The following is a 16,402-nucleotide window of genomic DNA, read 5'->3' on the forward strand; positions in this document are numbered from 1 at the left end:
CCCATCCCCAGCTTCCATGTGACTTATCTGGGAATTCCTTGCATGGGAGGAAGTTCCTTGCATGGGAGGAAGAAGTTCTCCTTTTATTATCGCTGTGCATTTCTTTCTCAGCACTGATGATACAAGCAACTGCAGTTTGAGTTATTTTGCATTAATCTTCCCTGGTACACTGGAAGCATTCTGCAGCCAGGAGGAATTCTAAATGTCTCCTGGCTATATCCATAGCATCCACTCTTATGCTTGGCACATATTAGATAGGCAATACTTGTGAGCTGAGACAATGAATAAATAATGACAGAGAAGTTTTGTAAATCAGTGTCCAATTAGTTTGGACGATTGTTCCCCTTCCTAATTGGACTCTAGACACCATGTGAGCAGGGACTGGTTGAGCAAATATCAAAGAAAGCCTCATTAAATCAAACATGTATGTTTATTCTGTTTAATTAAAACGTCCTCATGCCAGTTCAACCAGAGAAGAAATTAAGCAGGGTCATGGACCATTTTTTAAATTGTTGGAAAGTTTTACATGGTACAGAGAAGATTCAAAAATTAGCATCCATCTTTAAATACAAAGTGTGATACACACTGGAGGTTTTAAAGATAATTAACAACACCATTAATAATGCCCATGAAAAGCTCAGGGTTGGAGAATCAGGAGTCCCTGAGTAGATTTAATGGCTTACAAATCCAAAGCTAAGGCCAGAAATTTGCAAAAGAGTGAGCTTAATAACCCCTGTCTCTGTAAGAGTGCAAAATATGGCATTCATATCAGAGAAGGCTAGAGCCAGCAGGCTGTGTTCTGTGTCTTTACATCATTACTAGTTTCATGTTTCACTAGATACAGAAAATAAACACACAATTTTTCTTATTTTAAAATAACAGTTGAATGCTTAGTATGTACCAAGCACTGCAACTGCTTTACCTACTTCTTAACCAATTTCATCTGTGTGAAAATATAACATGGGGACACGTTTTTATGATGAGTGTTATTTGACTTAGGGACTTTAGATTTTGTTACTGGCATTTCTCAGCCTCAACACTATTGACATAGGGACTAGATGAGTTTTTATTGGTGAGAAGGGGGGCTGTTTTGTACATTATAGAATGTTTAGCAACATCCCTGGCCTCTACTCACAAACTCCAACAAGATGCTTCCTCCAACCCTCTCTGTTCTCTCTTTAGTTGTGAAATAAAAAGTGTCCTCCAGATACTGCCAAATGTCCTCTGGGAAACACAGTGCCCCTGGTTGAAACCACTGCATTACTGCTAGCATATTACCCTCCCCATTGAAAGGAGGGGCCATCTGGGCTTTCTTGGTGGAGTAGGGGCTCAGAAAGCTGTGAAACTCACTCATTTCCTGCATCATGACTTACTTTGGTCCTGGTGAATAACATTATAGTTATATTCCTAACAGCAATATTTGTGCATGTGTTTTCTTCCCCAAGAAAGCTATAAACAGCGAAAATTTTGCTGTAAGCTTCCCTGTGTTCCCTCTCCCTCTCTCCCTTCCCCCTCCCCTAAAACTAAAAGGAATGTTAAAAGCCTGGTTTTCTGTGACTAGTGGTTCTTATCCATGTTCCCAATTCTAATTCCTTGTAAACATACTTTGTAAAGTGCTGTAAAATCCTGTCTCCTTTGCCATGCTGCTACAAGGTCATAAAGTGGATAAAGCCTAAGTTGCAATTTCGGTTTTCCTCAAAATGTAAGACATGTCACAAAATAATTTACTGCTTTTTTTCTTCCTCTGGTAACATCTTCCCTCTGGATGTATTTTCCATCTTAAAGAGTTTAAAAGGCAACTGCATAATCAAACTTTGACTACCCACTCAGGACCCTTCCACATTGTGGTAGCTTTATATTGTCACTCTGCTTAATAAAGCCTACAGCTTTTTTTTTTCTCTCTTGGTCCATGTCTCCATCACTCACCACAGGTGGCCGCCACACCAATTCTTTGGTGTGGCTAAGGCAACAACCTTTGGCATTACACTATCATCTGTAGCATTTTCACCTCCTGTACATAACAGAATTGCAATTAATTCCCTCTGCTCCTGTACATAGGCAGACCAGAATCTACCAAAGGATTTGGAAATGCCAAACCATTTGAGTAGGTGCAAATTTCTTCTTTACACCCACAAGTACATTTTCAATTCTAACACACAATCTTCCTTGGCTATAATATACTTCCACAAGTTATAGAAGCTCTTAAATTCCAATGCACATAGGCAACCATCTCCAAAAAGACTCTTCGAGGAAAACATTAGTCTGCAAGTATTTCTTCTTCTCATACCTTTCCAGTTGCTTATTCCACCATTTGTCCACTTGGCAAATCTTTTGCTACCTTGCATTTTTATCAAGAGTTATCCTATGCACAACAGCATTTTGCTCCTTGCCTGTCTGAACCCAAATAAAAAAATCTGGCCAGTCAGGTGCAGTAGCTCAGGCCTGCAATCCCAGCAGTTTGGAAGGCTGAGGTGGGCAGATCATGAGGTTGAGAGATCAAGACTATCCTGGCCAACATGGAGAAACCCCATGTCTACTAAAAAGACAAACATTAGCTGGGTGTGGTAGCATGCCCCTGTAGTCCCAGCTACTCAGGAGTCTGAGGCAGGAGAATCGCCTGAACCCTGGAGGCGGAGGTTGCAGTGAACCAAGATCATGCCACTGCACTCCAGCCTGGGTGGCAGAGTAAGACTCCATCTTAAAAAAAAAAAAAAAAAATCCTTAGTCCCACATGTTCATCATTGGGAGTCTAGCCTTCTTTTTATTTTTTATTTTATTTAATTTTATTTTTAGACAGAGTACTCAGTCTGTTGCCCAGGTTGGAGGGCAGTGATGTGATCTAGACTCACCGCAACCTCCACCTAGTGGGTTCAAGCAATTTTGCTGCCTCAGCCTTTCAGGTAACTGGGATTATAGGTGCTTACCACCATACCTGGCTAGGTTTTTTTGTTGTTAGTACAGATGAGGTTTTGCCATGTTGGCCAGGCTGGTCTCATACTCCTGACCTCAAGTGATCCACCCACCTCAGCCTCCCAAAATGCTGGGATTATAGGCGTGGGCCACTGCACCCAGCCTGCGCACCATATCCTTCTCCCTCTCTCTCCTCTGATCTACTTCCAATCACCTTCTCCCTCTCTCCCTTTTTAGGATCTCCCATTTTCATAAAAAGCAAACCCAGATTTCCAGAATTCTTCCTGAAACTATAACCAAGCCAGGAAATGTGAGAGTCTCCATTTGTTTTTGTTGCAGCTACTCTCTGATTCCTAAATTTCATTAATTATCTCTTTGGTGGCTTTTATTCTCTGTTTTTCAAGAACCAGCAGAATGAGAGGTGAAATGAGTCGGAACTCTGGCCTTATCTCAGACTGCCAGCTATGATGCTTTAGGAGGCATGTTCTCCTTGTGAATCATTCTTCTGCACATCACCCTGAGATGTCACCTTGACCATCATGGGGTCACTCAGGATACTAGCAATAAAACGTTTCTGACATGTGGCCAGATGCACTGGTTTAAACCTGCAATTCCAGCACTTTGGGAAGCCAAGGCAGGAGGATTGCTTGAGCTTATGAGTTCAAGTCCAGTCTGTGAAACGTAGTAAGATCCCATCTCTACAAAGAATTCAAAAATTAGTCTAGGGGCATTGGATCACACTTCTAATCCCAGCACTTTGGAAACCAAGGCCAATGGAACACCTGAGATCAGAAAAAAAAATTAAAATTAGTTGGGTGTGGTGGCATATGCTTGTAGTCCCAGCTAATCAGGAGGCTGAGTCAGTAGGATGGCCTGAGCCCAGGGGTTTGAGGCTGCAGTGACCTTTGATCACGCCATTGCACTCTACTCTGAGCGACAGAGCAAGACCCTGCCCTCACCCTCCACCCCCTGAAAAAGGTTTCCAAAATGATAAAGTGGTAGACAAATGTAACTTGTTAGGAGAAATTTAATCTAGCAACACCTTTAGAGTAGAAAGCAATTCACTGACAATTCAACTGAATCCACTTCAAGTCCACAAACACAGTGTAAAACCTAGAAAGATGATATCATCATAGTCCTGTTGTGGCTCCAGACTGGATGAGAAGTCACCCTGCAAGACTTTGACTGGTCAAATGAGGAAATCCACAAGTACAATGCCCACTAAATTGGGCAGTTGAGTCAGAAATGGAATTTTTGCTGTTGAGGTTTCCATTATCTCTCTCACACTTGCTAGCCATGAAAGCACAAGCTGTATATTTAGCCTGTTAGTTTTCTCTTCTGTAAAAGAGCAATAATAATACCTTATAAGTATTATTTTGGGGATAAAACTACACACTTAGGATTTTTACACCTTTATTTTTAATTAATTTATTTATTTTGAGACAGAGTCTCACTCTTTCACCCAGACTGGAGTGCAGTTGCATAATTACAGCGCACTGAAGCCTTGTCCTCCCAGGCTCAAGCGACCCTCCCACCTCAGCCTTTGGGACCTTAAATCTTGTTAATAGCATGGCTGGGATTACAAGGGCTCACCACCATGCCCAGCTAATGTTTAATTTTTTTTTTATAGAGACAGAGTCTCCTTCTAGGTTCTTAGTACTTATTGATATAGCAAGGAAATCACAGTAAGAGGCCATTGTTGTTCACTGTAGTTATTCAATAATATTGAATTATTATTAATAATTTATAAGTTATTATTAATAATGAAACATTATATAGAGCACAAAAGTATAGTAACAGGGTATTAAACAAAGATGTGGTCAGCCAACTAAAAGTGGCCCCAGTGACTTCCCTTCTGGTATTCACATCTGATACAGTCCCCTCCCACTGAGTGTAGGCTGCACCTACTGATTTAGCTCCAATAGGTAGGATATCGAAAACGTGAGGAGATGTCACTTCTGTGTTTGGGTTGCCAAAGACTATGACCTCTATCTCACTGGCAAACTCTATGTCTTTCTGGTTGTGGATGAAGTAAGTGGCCATTATGGAAAGACCCATGTTATAAGGAAAAGACGGTAATGTCCAGCAAACAGGCAGCAAAAATTGAGATTTTCAGGCAAACAGCCTGTGAGAAATTAAGTCCTGCCTATAACCAACTAAATGAGCTTGGAAAGAGATGCTGCCACTTTTGAACCACAAACGAGACCACAGCTCTGGCACGTGATCGCAGCCTAATAGATACCTAGAAGCTCAGGAGGATCCTCAGCTAAGCTGTGCCCAGATTGTTGACCTACAGAAACAATGAGATAACAAATATAAGTTGATTTAAGCGGCTAAGTTTTGGTACAATTTGTTACACTGTAGTAAATAACTACAATAGCTTAAGATGAGAAGATCAATTATGTCAATCAGGATGAGAAAAACACTCCAGAGTAGTGGCTCTGAATGTCATGTTGAACTTATTTTAAGAACATGTTTCATTAGTAATCATTCACCAGAATTTACATAAACAGTTTAAGGACACATGTCTCAACTCAGCAACTATATAAAAATAAATTTTCCTTCTACAATTGAAAGTTAAAGCACTGAAATTAGAAAAAAAAAGGCATTTAGGGTAGCCCCAAGGGAAATGGTTGAAAAAGAGATTAAATAGGGCAAAATTCAGGCTCTATGTGAGTACTAACTAAAATCTCCCACACAAAATTAGCTATATAGAGACCTACTTGGGCTACTACGCTTTGTAATTTTTGTACACAAAAATGGAATTTTTTAAACATACATTTTTTGTATGTTCTTACTTTTATTACAAATGTAAAAAAGAGAAAATATTAACCATCACTCAGAGAGCCACTCAAGTACTATGTGTGTGCTTCTCTCCATGTTCTTTGTTTTCTATCATTATTGTATAAATTGCTGGTGTTGCAATATTCCTACAAACTGTGTGCATTGGATGGTTGCTTATTTTTTCCATGCAAAACTCTGACTGTGAGGTGGAGAAGAGGTCAGGATAAATCATCATGATCAGACATGGAGGGCACTTATCATTTTTCTTTTATTTTAGGTTTAGGGCATTTATCTTTATTCAGAAGTGATGAAGCAGAGATTGAGGACATATGGGGTGACAGGCATGGTTTCTTTTCACTCCCACAGACATTCTGGCTGCTTCCTGGCAGAAGAGTTGGGCAGAAACTAGAGTGGATTCCAGGACAATTCCATAACCCACCAAGGAAGCTGGTCCAGACTAGCACAGGGGTAGGCAGGAGAGAACTGAGTCGATTTGAGACATAATCAACAGAACCTGCTAATTTCCTGGATGCAAAGTGTCACAAAGAGTAAGCAGTTAATACTGACTTCAGCCTTGCTCTTTAGAAAGATACTGGTATCAAAGCCGGGCGCAATGGCTCACACCTGTAATCCCAGCACTTTGGGAGGCCGAGGAGGGTGGATCATGAGGGCAGGAAATCGAGACCATCCTGGCTAACATGGTGAAACCCCATCTCTACCAAAAATATACAAAAAATTAGCCAGGCATTGTGGTGGGCGCCTGTAGTCCCAGCTACTTGGGAGGCTGAGGCAGGAGAATGGCGTGAACCCAGGAGGCAGAGCTTGCAGTGAGCCAGGATCCTGTCACTGCACTCCAGCCTGGGAAACACAGCCAGACTCCCATTTCAAAAAAAGAAAAAGAAAGATACTGGTACCGGTTTCCAAGATGGCTGACTAGGAATAGCTCAGGTCTGCAGCTCCCAGTGTGATTGACAGAGAAAATCGGTGATTTCTGCATTTCCAACTGAGGTACCTGGTTCATCTCATTGGGACTGGTTGGACAGTGGGTGCAGCCCACTGAGAGTGAGCTGAAGCAAGGCAGGACGTCACCTTATCCTGGAAGCGCAAGGGGTTGGGGGATTTCCCTTTGCTAGCCAAAGGAAGCCATGAGAGACTCTATCGGGAAAATCAGGACACTCCCACCTTAATACTGCACTTTTCCAATGGTGTTAGCAAATGGCACACCAGGAGATTATATCCTGCGCCTGGCTCAGTGGGTCCCACACCCACAGAGCCTTGCTCACTGCTAGCACAACAGTCTGAGATCCAACTGTGAGGCGGCAGTCTTACTGGGGGTGGGGCATCCACCATTGCTGAGACTTGAGTAAGTAAACAAAGCAGCTGGGAAGTTTGAAATGGGTGGATCCCACTGCAGCTCAAGGAGACCTGCCTGCCTCAGTAGACTTCACCTCTCGGGGCAGGTGGAGTAGACTCCTCCTCACCAGACCACAGCTGAACAAAAAGCAGCAGAAACTTCTGCAGACTTAAACATCCCTGTCTGACAGCTCTGAAGAAAGCAGTGGTTCTCCATGCACAGTATTTGAGCTCTGAGAATGGACAGACTGCCCACTCAAGTGGTTCCCTGGTCCCTGGGAGACACCTCCAAGTAGTGGCTGACTGACACCTCATACAGCTGTGTGACCCTCTGACACAAAGCATCCAGAGGAAGGCTCAGGCAGCAATATTTGCTGTTCTGGAATATTTGCTGTTCTGCAATATTTGCTGTTCTGCAGCTTCTGTTCATGATAACCAGGCAAACAGGTTCTGGAGTGGACCTCCAGCAAACTCCAACAAACCTGGAACTGAGGGACCTGACTGTTAGAAGGAAAACTAACAAACAGAAAGGAATAGCATCAATATCAACAAAACGGACATCCAAACCAAAATCCCATCTGTAGGTCACCATCATTAAAGACCAAAGGTGGATAAAACCACAAAGATGGGGAGAAACCAGCGCAGAAAACCTGAAAATTCTAAAAACTAGAGGACCTCTTCTCCAAAGGATCGCAGCTCCTTGCCAGCAACGGAACAAAGCTGGACAGAGAATGACTTTGACCAGTTGACAGAAGTTGGCTTCAGAAGGCTGATACTAACAAAATTCTCCTACCTAAAGGAGCATATTCTAACCCATCAGGAGGACGCTAAAAACCTTGGAAAAAAGATTAGATGAATGGCTAATAGAATAAACAGTGTAGAAAAGATATTAAATGACTTGATGGAGCTGAAAGCCATGGCACGAGAACTATGTGACACATGCACAAGCCTCAGTAGCTGATTTGATCAAGTGGAAGAAAGGGTATCAGTGATTAAAGATGAAATTAATGAAATGAAGCAAGAAGAGAAGTTTAGAGAAAAAAGAGTAAAAAGAAACAAACAAAGCCTTCATTTAATATGGGACTATGTGAAAAGACCAAATCTATGTTTGATTGATATACCTGAAAGTGATGGGGAGAATGGAACCAAGCTGGAAAACAGTCTTCAGAATATTATCCAGGAGAACTTCCCCAACCTAGCAAGGCAGGCCAACATTCAAATTCAGGAAATACAGAGAACACCACAAAGATACTCCTTGATAAGAGCAAACCAAAGACACACGATTGTCAGATTCACCACAGTTGAAATGAAGGAAAAAATGTTAAGGGCAGCCAGGGAGAAAAGCTGCATTACCCACAAAAGGAAGCCCATCGGACTATCAGAGGATCTCTTGGCAGAACTTCTACAAGCCAGAAGAGAGTAGGGGCCAATATTTAATATTCTTAAAGAAAAGAATTTTCAACCCAGAATTTCATATCCAGCCAAACTAAGAGTCATAAGTGAAGGAGAAATAAAATCTTTAACAGACAAGCAAATGCTGAGAGATTTTGTCACCACCAGGCCTGCCCTACAAGACCTCCTGAAAGAAACCCTAAACATGGAAAGGAATAACTGGTACCTGCCACTGCAAAAACATGCCAAACTGTAAAGACAATTGATGCTAGGAAGAAACTGCTTCAATTAATGGGCAAAATAACCAGATAACATCATAATGACAGGATCAAATTCACATATAACAATATTAACTTTAAATGTAAATAGGCTAAATGCACCGATTAAAACACACAAACTGGCAAATTGGAGAAACAGTCAAGAACCTACAGTGTACTGTTTTTAGAAGACCCATTTCATGTGCAGAGACATGCAGAGGCTCAAAATAAAGGGATGAAGGAAGATTACCAAGCAAATGGAAAGAAAAAAAAAAAAAGCAGAGGCAGCAATCCTAGTCTCTCACAAAACAAACTTTAAGCCAACAAAGATCAAAAGACGCAAAGAAGGCCATTATATAACGGTAAAAGGATCAATTCAACAAGAAGAGCTAACTATCCTAAATATACATGCACCCAATACAGAAGCAGCCAGATTCCTAAAGCAAATCCTCAGAGACCTACTAGAAGACTTAGACTCCCACACAATAATAATGGGAGAGTTTAACACCCCACTGTCAACATTAGACAGATCAACAAGACAGAAGGTTAGCAGGGATATCCAGGACGTAAACTCAGCTCTGTACCAAGCAGACCTAATAGAAATCTAAATAACTCTCCACCCCAAATCAACAGAATTTACGTTCTTCTCAGCACCATATCGCACTTATGCCAAAATTGACCACATAGATGGAAGGAAGTGAAGCACTCCTCAGCAACTGTAAAAGAATAAAAGTAATGACAAACTGTCTCTCAGTCCACAGTGCAATCAAGTTAGAACTCAGGATTAAGAAACTCACTAAAAACCATACAAATATATGGAAAGTGAACAACCTGCTCCTGAATGACTATTGGGTAAATAACGAAATGAATACAGAAATAAAGATGTTCTTTGAAACCAATGAGAACAAAGACACAAAGTACTAGAAAACCTGGGACACATTTAAAGCAGTGTGTAGAGGGAAATTTATAGCACTAAATGGCCATAAGAGAAAGCAGGAAAGATTTAAAATTGACACCCTAACATCACAATTAGAAGAACTAGAGAATTAAGAGTAAGCAAATGCAAAAGCTACCAGAAGGCAAGAAATAATTAAGATTAGAGCAGAGCTGAAGAAGATAGAGACACAAAAAACCATTCAAAAATCAATGAATCAAGGAGGTGGCTTTTGAAAAGATCAACAAAATACATAGGCCACTAGCAAGAGTAATAAAGAGGAAAAGAGAGAAAAATTAAATGGACACCATAAAAATCTATAAAAGGGATATTGCCACTGATCTCACAGAAATACAAACTACCATCAGAGAATACTATAAACATCCCTACACAAATAAACTAGAAAATCTAGAAGAAATCGATAAATTCCTGGACACATACAACCTCCCAAGATTAAACCAGGAAGACACTGAATCCCTGAATAGACCAATAATAGACTCTGAAATTGAAGCAACAATTAATAGCCTACCAACCAAAAGAAGTCCAGACCAGATGGATTCACAGCTGAATTCTACCAGAGGTACAAAGAGAAGCTGGTACCATTCCTTCTGAAACTATTCCAATCAATAGAAAAAGAGGGAATCCTCCCTAACTCATTTTATGAGGCCGGCATCATCCTAATACCAAACCCTAGCAGAGACACACACAAAAAAGAGAATTTCAGATCAGTATTCCAGAAGAACATGAATGCAAAAATCCTCAATAAAATACTGGCAAATTGAATCCAGCAGCACATCAAAAAGTTTATTCACCAAGATCAAGTGGGCTTCATCCCTAGGATGCAAGGCTGGTTCAACATACTCAAATCAATAAATGTAATCCAGCATTTAAACAGAACCAAAGACAAAAATCACATGATTATCTCAACAGATGCAGAAAAGGCCTTTGACAAAATTCAACAACCCTTCATGCTAAAAACTCTTAATAAATTCGGTATTGATGGAACATATCTCAGTATAATAAGAGCTATTTATGACAAACCACAGCCAATATCATAAAGAATGAGCAAAAACTGGAAGCATGCCCCTTGAATACTGGCACAAGACAGATGATATGACTTTATATTTAGAAAACCACATTGTCTCAGCCCAAAATCTCCCTTAGCTGATAAGCAACTTCAGCAAAGTCTCAGCATACAAAATCAATGTGCAAAAATCACAAGCATTCCTATACAACAATAACAGAGAGCCAAATCATGAGTGAAGTCTCACTCACAATTGCTACAAAGTTAATAATAAAAAAATAAAAAAATTAAAAAAAAAACCAGGAATCCAAGTTACAAGGGATGTGAAGGACCTCTTCAAGGAGAACTACAAACCACTGCTCAATGAAATAAAAGAGGACATAAACAAATGGTAGATGATCAAACTTCTCCAAGCTAAAGGAGGAAGTTCAAACCCATTGTAAAGAAGCTAAAATCCTAAAAAAAAAAAAACAAAGATTTGAGAGATAGAAAACTAGAATAACCAATGTAAAGTTCTTAAATGCCCTGGTAGAACTGAAAACCATAACATGAGAACTATGTGGCAAATGCACAAGCTTCAGTAACCGACTCAATCAACTGGAAGAAAGGGTATCAGTGATTGAAGATCAAATGAATGAAATGAAGCAAGAAGAGAAGTTTAGAGAAAAAAAGAGTAAAAAGAAATGAACGAAGCCTCCAAGAAATACAGGACTACATGAAGACAAAATCTATGTCTGATTGGTGTACATGAAAGTGATGAAGAGAATGGAACCAAGTTGGAAAACACTGCAGGATATGATCCAGGAGAACTTCCCCAACCTAGCAAGGCAGGCCAACATTAAAATTCAGGAAATACAGGGAATGCCATAAAGATACTGCTTGAGAAGAGAGCAGCTGCAAGACACATAATTGTCAGATTCACCAAAGTTCAAATGAAGGAAAAAATATTAAGGGCAGCCAGAGAGAAAAGTCAGGTTACAGCGGATCTCTTGGCAGAAACTCTACAAGCAAGAAGAGAGTGGGGACCAATATTCAACATTCTTAAAGAAAAGAATTTTCAATCCGGAATTTCATATCCAGCCAAACGAAAGATCAACAAAATTGATAGACTGCTAGCAAGAATTAAAAAAAAAGAAAGTAGAGAAGAATAAAATAGACTCAATAAAAAATGATAAAGGGGATATAACCTCCAACCCCACAGAAATACAAACTACCATCAGAGAACACTATAAACACCACTATGCAAATAAACTAGAAAACCTAGAAGAAATGGATAAATTCCTGGACACATACACTCTCCCAAGATTAAACCAGGATGAAGTTGAATCCCTGAATAGATCAATAACAGGCTCTGAAATTGGGGCAATAATTAATAGCCTACCAATGAAAAAAAGGCCAGGAACAGATGGATTCACAGCCAAATTCTGCCACAGGTACAAGGAGGATCTGGTGCCATTCCTTCTGAAACTATTCCAATCAATAGAAGAGGGAATCCTCTCCAATTCATTTTACGAAGCCAACATCATTGTGATACCAAACCCTAGCAGAGACACAACAAAAAAAGAGAATATCAGACCAGTATTCCGGAAGAACATAAATGCAAAAATCCTCAATAAAATACTGGGAAACGAAATCCAGCAGCCACATCAAAGAGCTAATTCACCATGATCAAATGGACTTCATCCCTGGGATGCAAGGCTGGTTCAATATATGCAAATCAATAAACGTAATCCAGCACATAAATAGAAACAAAGACAAAAACCACATGATTATCTCAACAGATGCAGAAAGGGCCTTTGACAAAATTCGACAACGCTTCATGGTAAAAACTCTCAATAAATTCGGTATCGATGGAACATATCTCAAAATACTAAGAGCTTTTTATGACAAACCACAGCTAATATCATACTGAATGAGCAAAAACTGGAAGCATTCCACCCGAAAACTGGCACAAGACAGGGATACCCTCTCTCACCACTCCTATTCAACGTAGTGTTGGAAGTTCTGGCCAGGGCAATCAGGCAAGAGAAAGAAATACAGGGTATTCAATTAGGAAAAGAAGAAGTCAAATTGTCCCTGTTTGCAGATGACGTGATTGTATATTTAGAATACCCCATTGTCTCAGCCCCAAATCTCCTTAAGCTGATAAGCAACTTCAGCAAAGTCTCAGGATACAAAATCAGTGTGCAAAAATCACAAGCATCGTTATACAGAAATAAGAGACAAACAGAGAGCCAAATCATGAGTGAATTCCCATTCACACTTGCTTCAAAGGGAATAAAATACCAAGGAATCCAACTTACAAGCGATGCAAAGGACCTCTTCAAGGAGAACTACAAACCACTGCTCATTGAAATAAAAGAGGACACAAACAAATGGAAGAACATTACACGCTCATGGATAGGAAGAATCAATATCGTGAAAATGGCCATACTGCCCAAGGTAATTTATAGGTTCAGTGCCATCTGCATTAAGCTACCAATGACTTTCTTCACAGAATTCGAAAAAAAATGACTTTAAAGTTCATATGAAACCAAAAAAGAGCCCACAATGCCAAGACAATCCTAAGCAAAAAGAAGAAAGCTAGAGGTGTCCTGCTACCTGACTTCAAAGTATACTACAAGGCTACAGTAATCAAAAGAGCATGATACTGGTACCAAAACAGAAATATAGATGAATGGAACAGAACAGAGCCCTCAAAAGTAATACCACACAACTACAACCATATGATCTTTGACAAACCTGACAAAAACAAGAAATGGGGAAAGGATTCCCTATTTAATAAATGGTACTGGGAAAACTGGCTAGCCATAAGTAGAAAGCTGAAACTGGATTCCTCCCTTACACATGATAAAAAAAAATTCATTCAAGATGGATTAGAGACTTAAATGTTAGACTTAAAACCATAAAAACCCTAGAAGAAAACCTAGGTAATACTATTCAGGACATAGGCATGGGCAACGACTTCACGTCTAAAACACCAAAAGCAACGACAACAAAAGCCAAAATTGACAAATGGGATCTAATTAAACTAAAGAGCTTCTGCACAGTAAAAGAACCAACCATTAGAGTGAACAGGCAACCTATAGAATGGGAGAAAAGTTTTGCAATCTACTCATCTGACAAAGGGCTAATATCCAGAACCAATAAAGAAGTCAATCAAATTTACAAGAAAAAAACAAAAAACCCCATCAAAAAGTGGGCAAGGGATATGAACAGACACTTCTCAAAACAAGACATTCATACAGCCAACAGACACATGAAAAAATGGCTCATCATAACTCACCATCAGAGAAATGCAAATCAAAACCACAATAAGATACCATCTCACACCAGTTAGAATAGCAATCATTAAAAAATTAGGAAACAGGTGCTGGAGAGGATGTGGAGAAATAGGAACACTTTTACACTGTTGGTGGGACTGTAAGCTAGTTCAACCATTATGGAAAACAGTGTGGCGATTCCTTAGAAATACCATTTGACCCGGCCATCCCATTACTGGGCATATACCCAAAGGATTATAAGTCATGCTGCTATAAAGACACATGCATACATATGTTTATTGCGGCACTATTCACAATAGCAAAGACTTGGAATCAACCCATATATCCATCAGTGACAGACTGGATTAAGAAAATGTGGCACATATACACCATGGAATATTATGCAGCCATAAAAAAGGATGAGTTTGTGTCCTTTGTAGGGACATGGATGCAGCTGGAAACCATCATTCTTAGCAAACTATCACAAGAACAGAAAACCAAACACTGCATGTTCTCACTCATAGGTGGGTATTGAACAATGAGATGACTTGGACACAGGAAGGGAACATCACACACCAGGTCCTATTGTGGGGAGGGGGTAGTGGAGAGAGACAGCATTAGGAGATATACCTAATGTAAATGACGAGTTAATGGGTGCAGCACACCAACAAGGCACATATATACATATGTAAAAAACTTGCACGTTGTGCACATGTACCCTAGAACTTAAAGTATTAAAAAAAAAGAATATAAAGTTATATGAAATTAAATAGTAGATATTTAATAATCTGGATGTTTTCCAAGAAATACAAATTGTAGGACAGTATTCTTGCTAAAAAAAAAAAAAGAAAAGATGTGTCCTTTCAAATAATGGTGAACAAGTTTTGTCTGATTCAAAGCTTATTTAAAGGTTATATATGAAAGAAGGTAAAAGGAACCAGAAAATAAAAAGAGATGTAAAGAAAGAAAAATAAAGAGGCTCTTTTGTGGCAAGAAAGCTTAAAGAGAAACAATTTTTTCCAGAGACTATTATTATTATCATACTTTTTAAAATACTTTAAGTCTGGGGTACATGTGCAGAATGTGCAGGTTTGTCACATAGGTATACATGTGCCATGGTGGTTTGCTGCACCCATCAACCAGTCATCTACCTACATTAAGTATTTCTCCTAATGCTATCCCTCCTGTAGTCCTCACCCCACCAACAGGTCCCAGTGTGTGATATAATGCCCTCTCTGTGTGCATGTGTTATTATGGTTGAACTCCCACTTATGAGGGAGAATATGCAGTGTTTGGTTTTCTGTTCCTGTGTTAGCTTGCTGAGAATGATGGCTTCCAGCTTCATCCATGTCTCTGCAGAGGACATGAACCCATCCTTTTTTGTGGCTGATTAGTTCCATGCTGTACATTTGCCACTTTTTTTTATCCAGTCTATCATTGATGGGGATTTGGGTTGGTTCCTAGTCTTTGCTATTGTGAATAGTGCTTCAATAAATATTACGTGTGCAAGTGTCGTTATAGTAGAATGATTTATAATCCTTTGGGTATATAACCAGTAATAGGATCGCTGGGTCAAACGGTATTTCTGGTTCTACCTCCCTAAGGAATCACCATACTGACTTCCACCATGGTTGAACTAATTTACACTTCCATCAACAGTGTAAAAGCATTCCTATTTCTTCACATCTTCTGCAGCATCTGTTGTTTCCTGACTTTTTAATGATTGCCATTCTAACTGGAATGAGTTGTTATCTCATTGCAGTTGTGATTTGCATTTCTCTAAGGACAGTGATTATGAGCTTTTTTTCATGTTTGTTGGCCACATAGATGTCTTCTTTTGAGAAGTATCTGTTTATATCCTTTGCCCACTTTTTCATGGGGTTGTTTGTTTTTTTTTTTTCTTGTATATCTGTTTAAATTCTTTGTAGATCCTGGGTATTACCCCTTTGTCAGATCAATAGATTGCAACAATTCTCCCATTTTGTAGGTTGCCTCTTTACCCTGATGACAGTTTCTTTTTCTGTGCACAAGCTCTTCAATTAGATCCCATTTTTTTTTAATTTTGGCTTTGCTTGCCATTGCTTTTGGTGTTTTAGTCATGAAGTCTTTGCCCGTGCCTATGTCATGAATGCTATTGCCTAGATTTTCCTCAAGGGTTTTTATAATTTTAGGTGTTACATTTAAATCTTTAATCCATCTTGAGTTAATTTTTGTGTAAGGTATAAGAAAGGGCTTCACTTTCAGTTTTCTGCATATGGCTAGCCTGTTTTCCCAACACCATTTATTAAATAAGAAATCCTTTCCCCATTGCTTGTTTTTGTCAGGTTCATCAAAGATCAGATAGTTGGAGATGTGTGATGTTGTTTCTGAGATCTGTGTTCTGTTCCATTGGTCTATATATCTGATTTGGTACCAGAACAATGCTGTTTTGGTTACTGTAGCCTTGTAATATAGTCTGAAGTCAGGTAGCATGATGCCTCCAGCT

The sequence above is a fragment of the Macaca nemestrina genome, chromosome Y, assembly GCF_043159975.1.
Source record: "Macaca nemestrina isolate mMacNem1 chromosome Y, mMacNem.hap1, whole genome shotgun sequence".
NCBI lineage: Eukaryota > Metazoa > Chordata > Mammalia > Primates > Cercopithecidae > Macaca > Macaca nemestrina.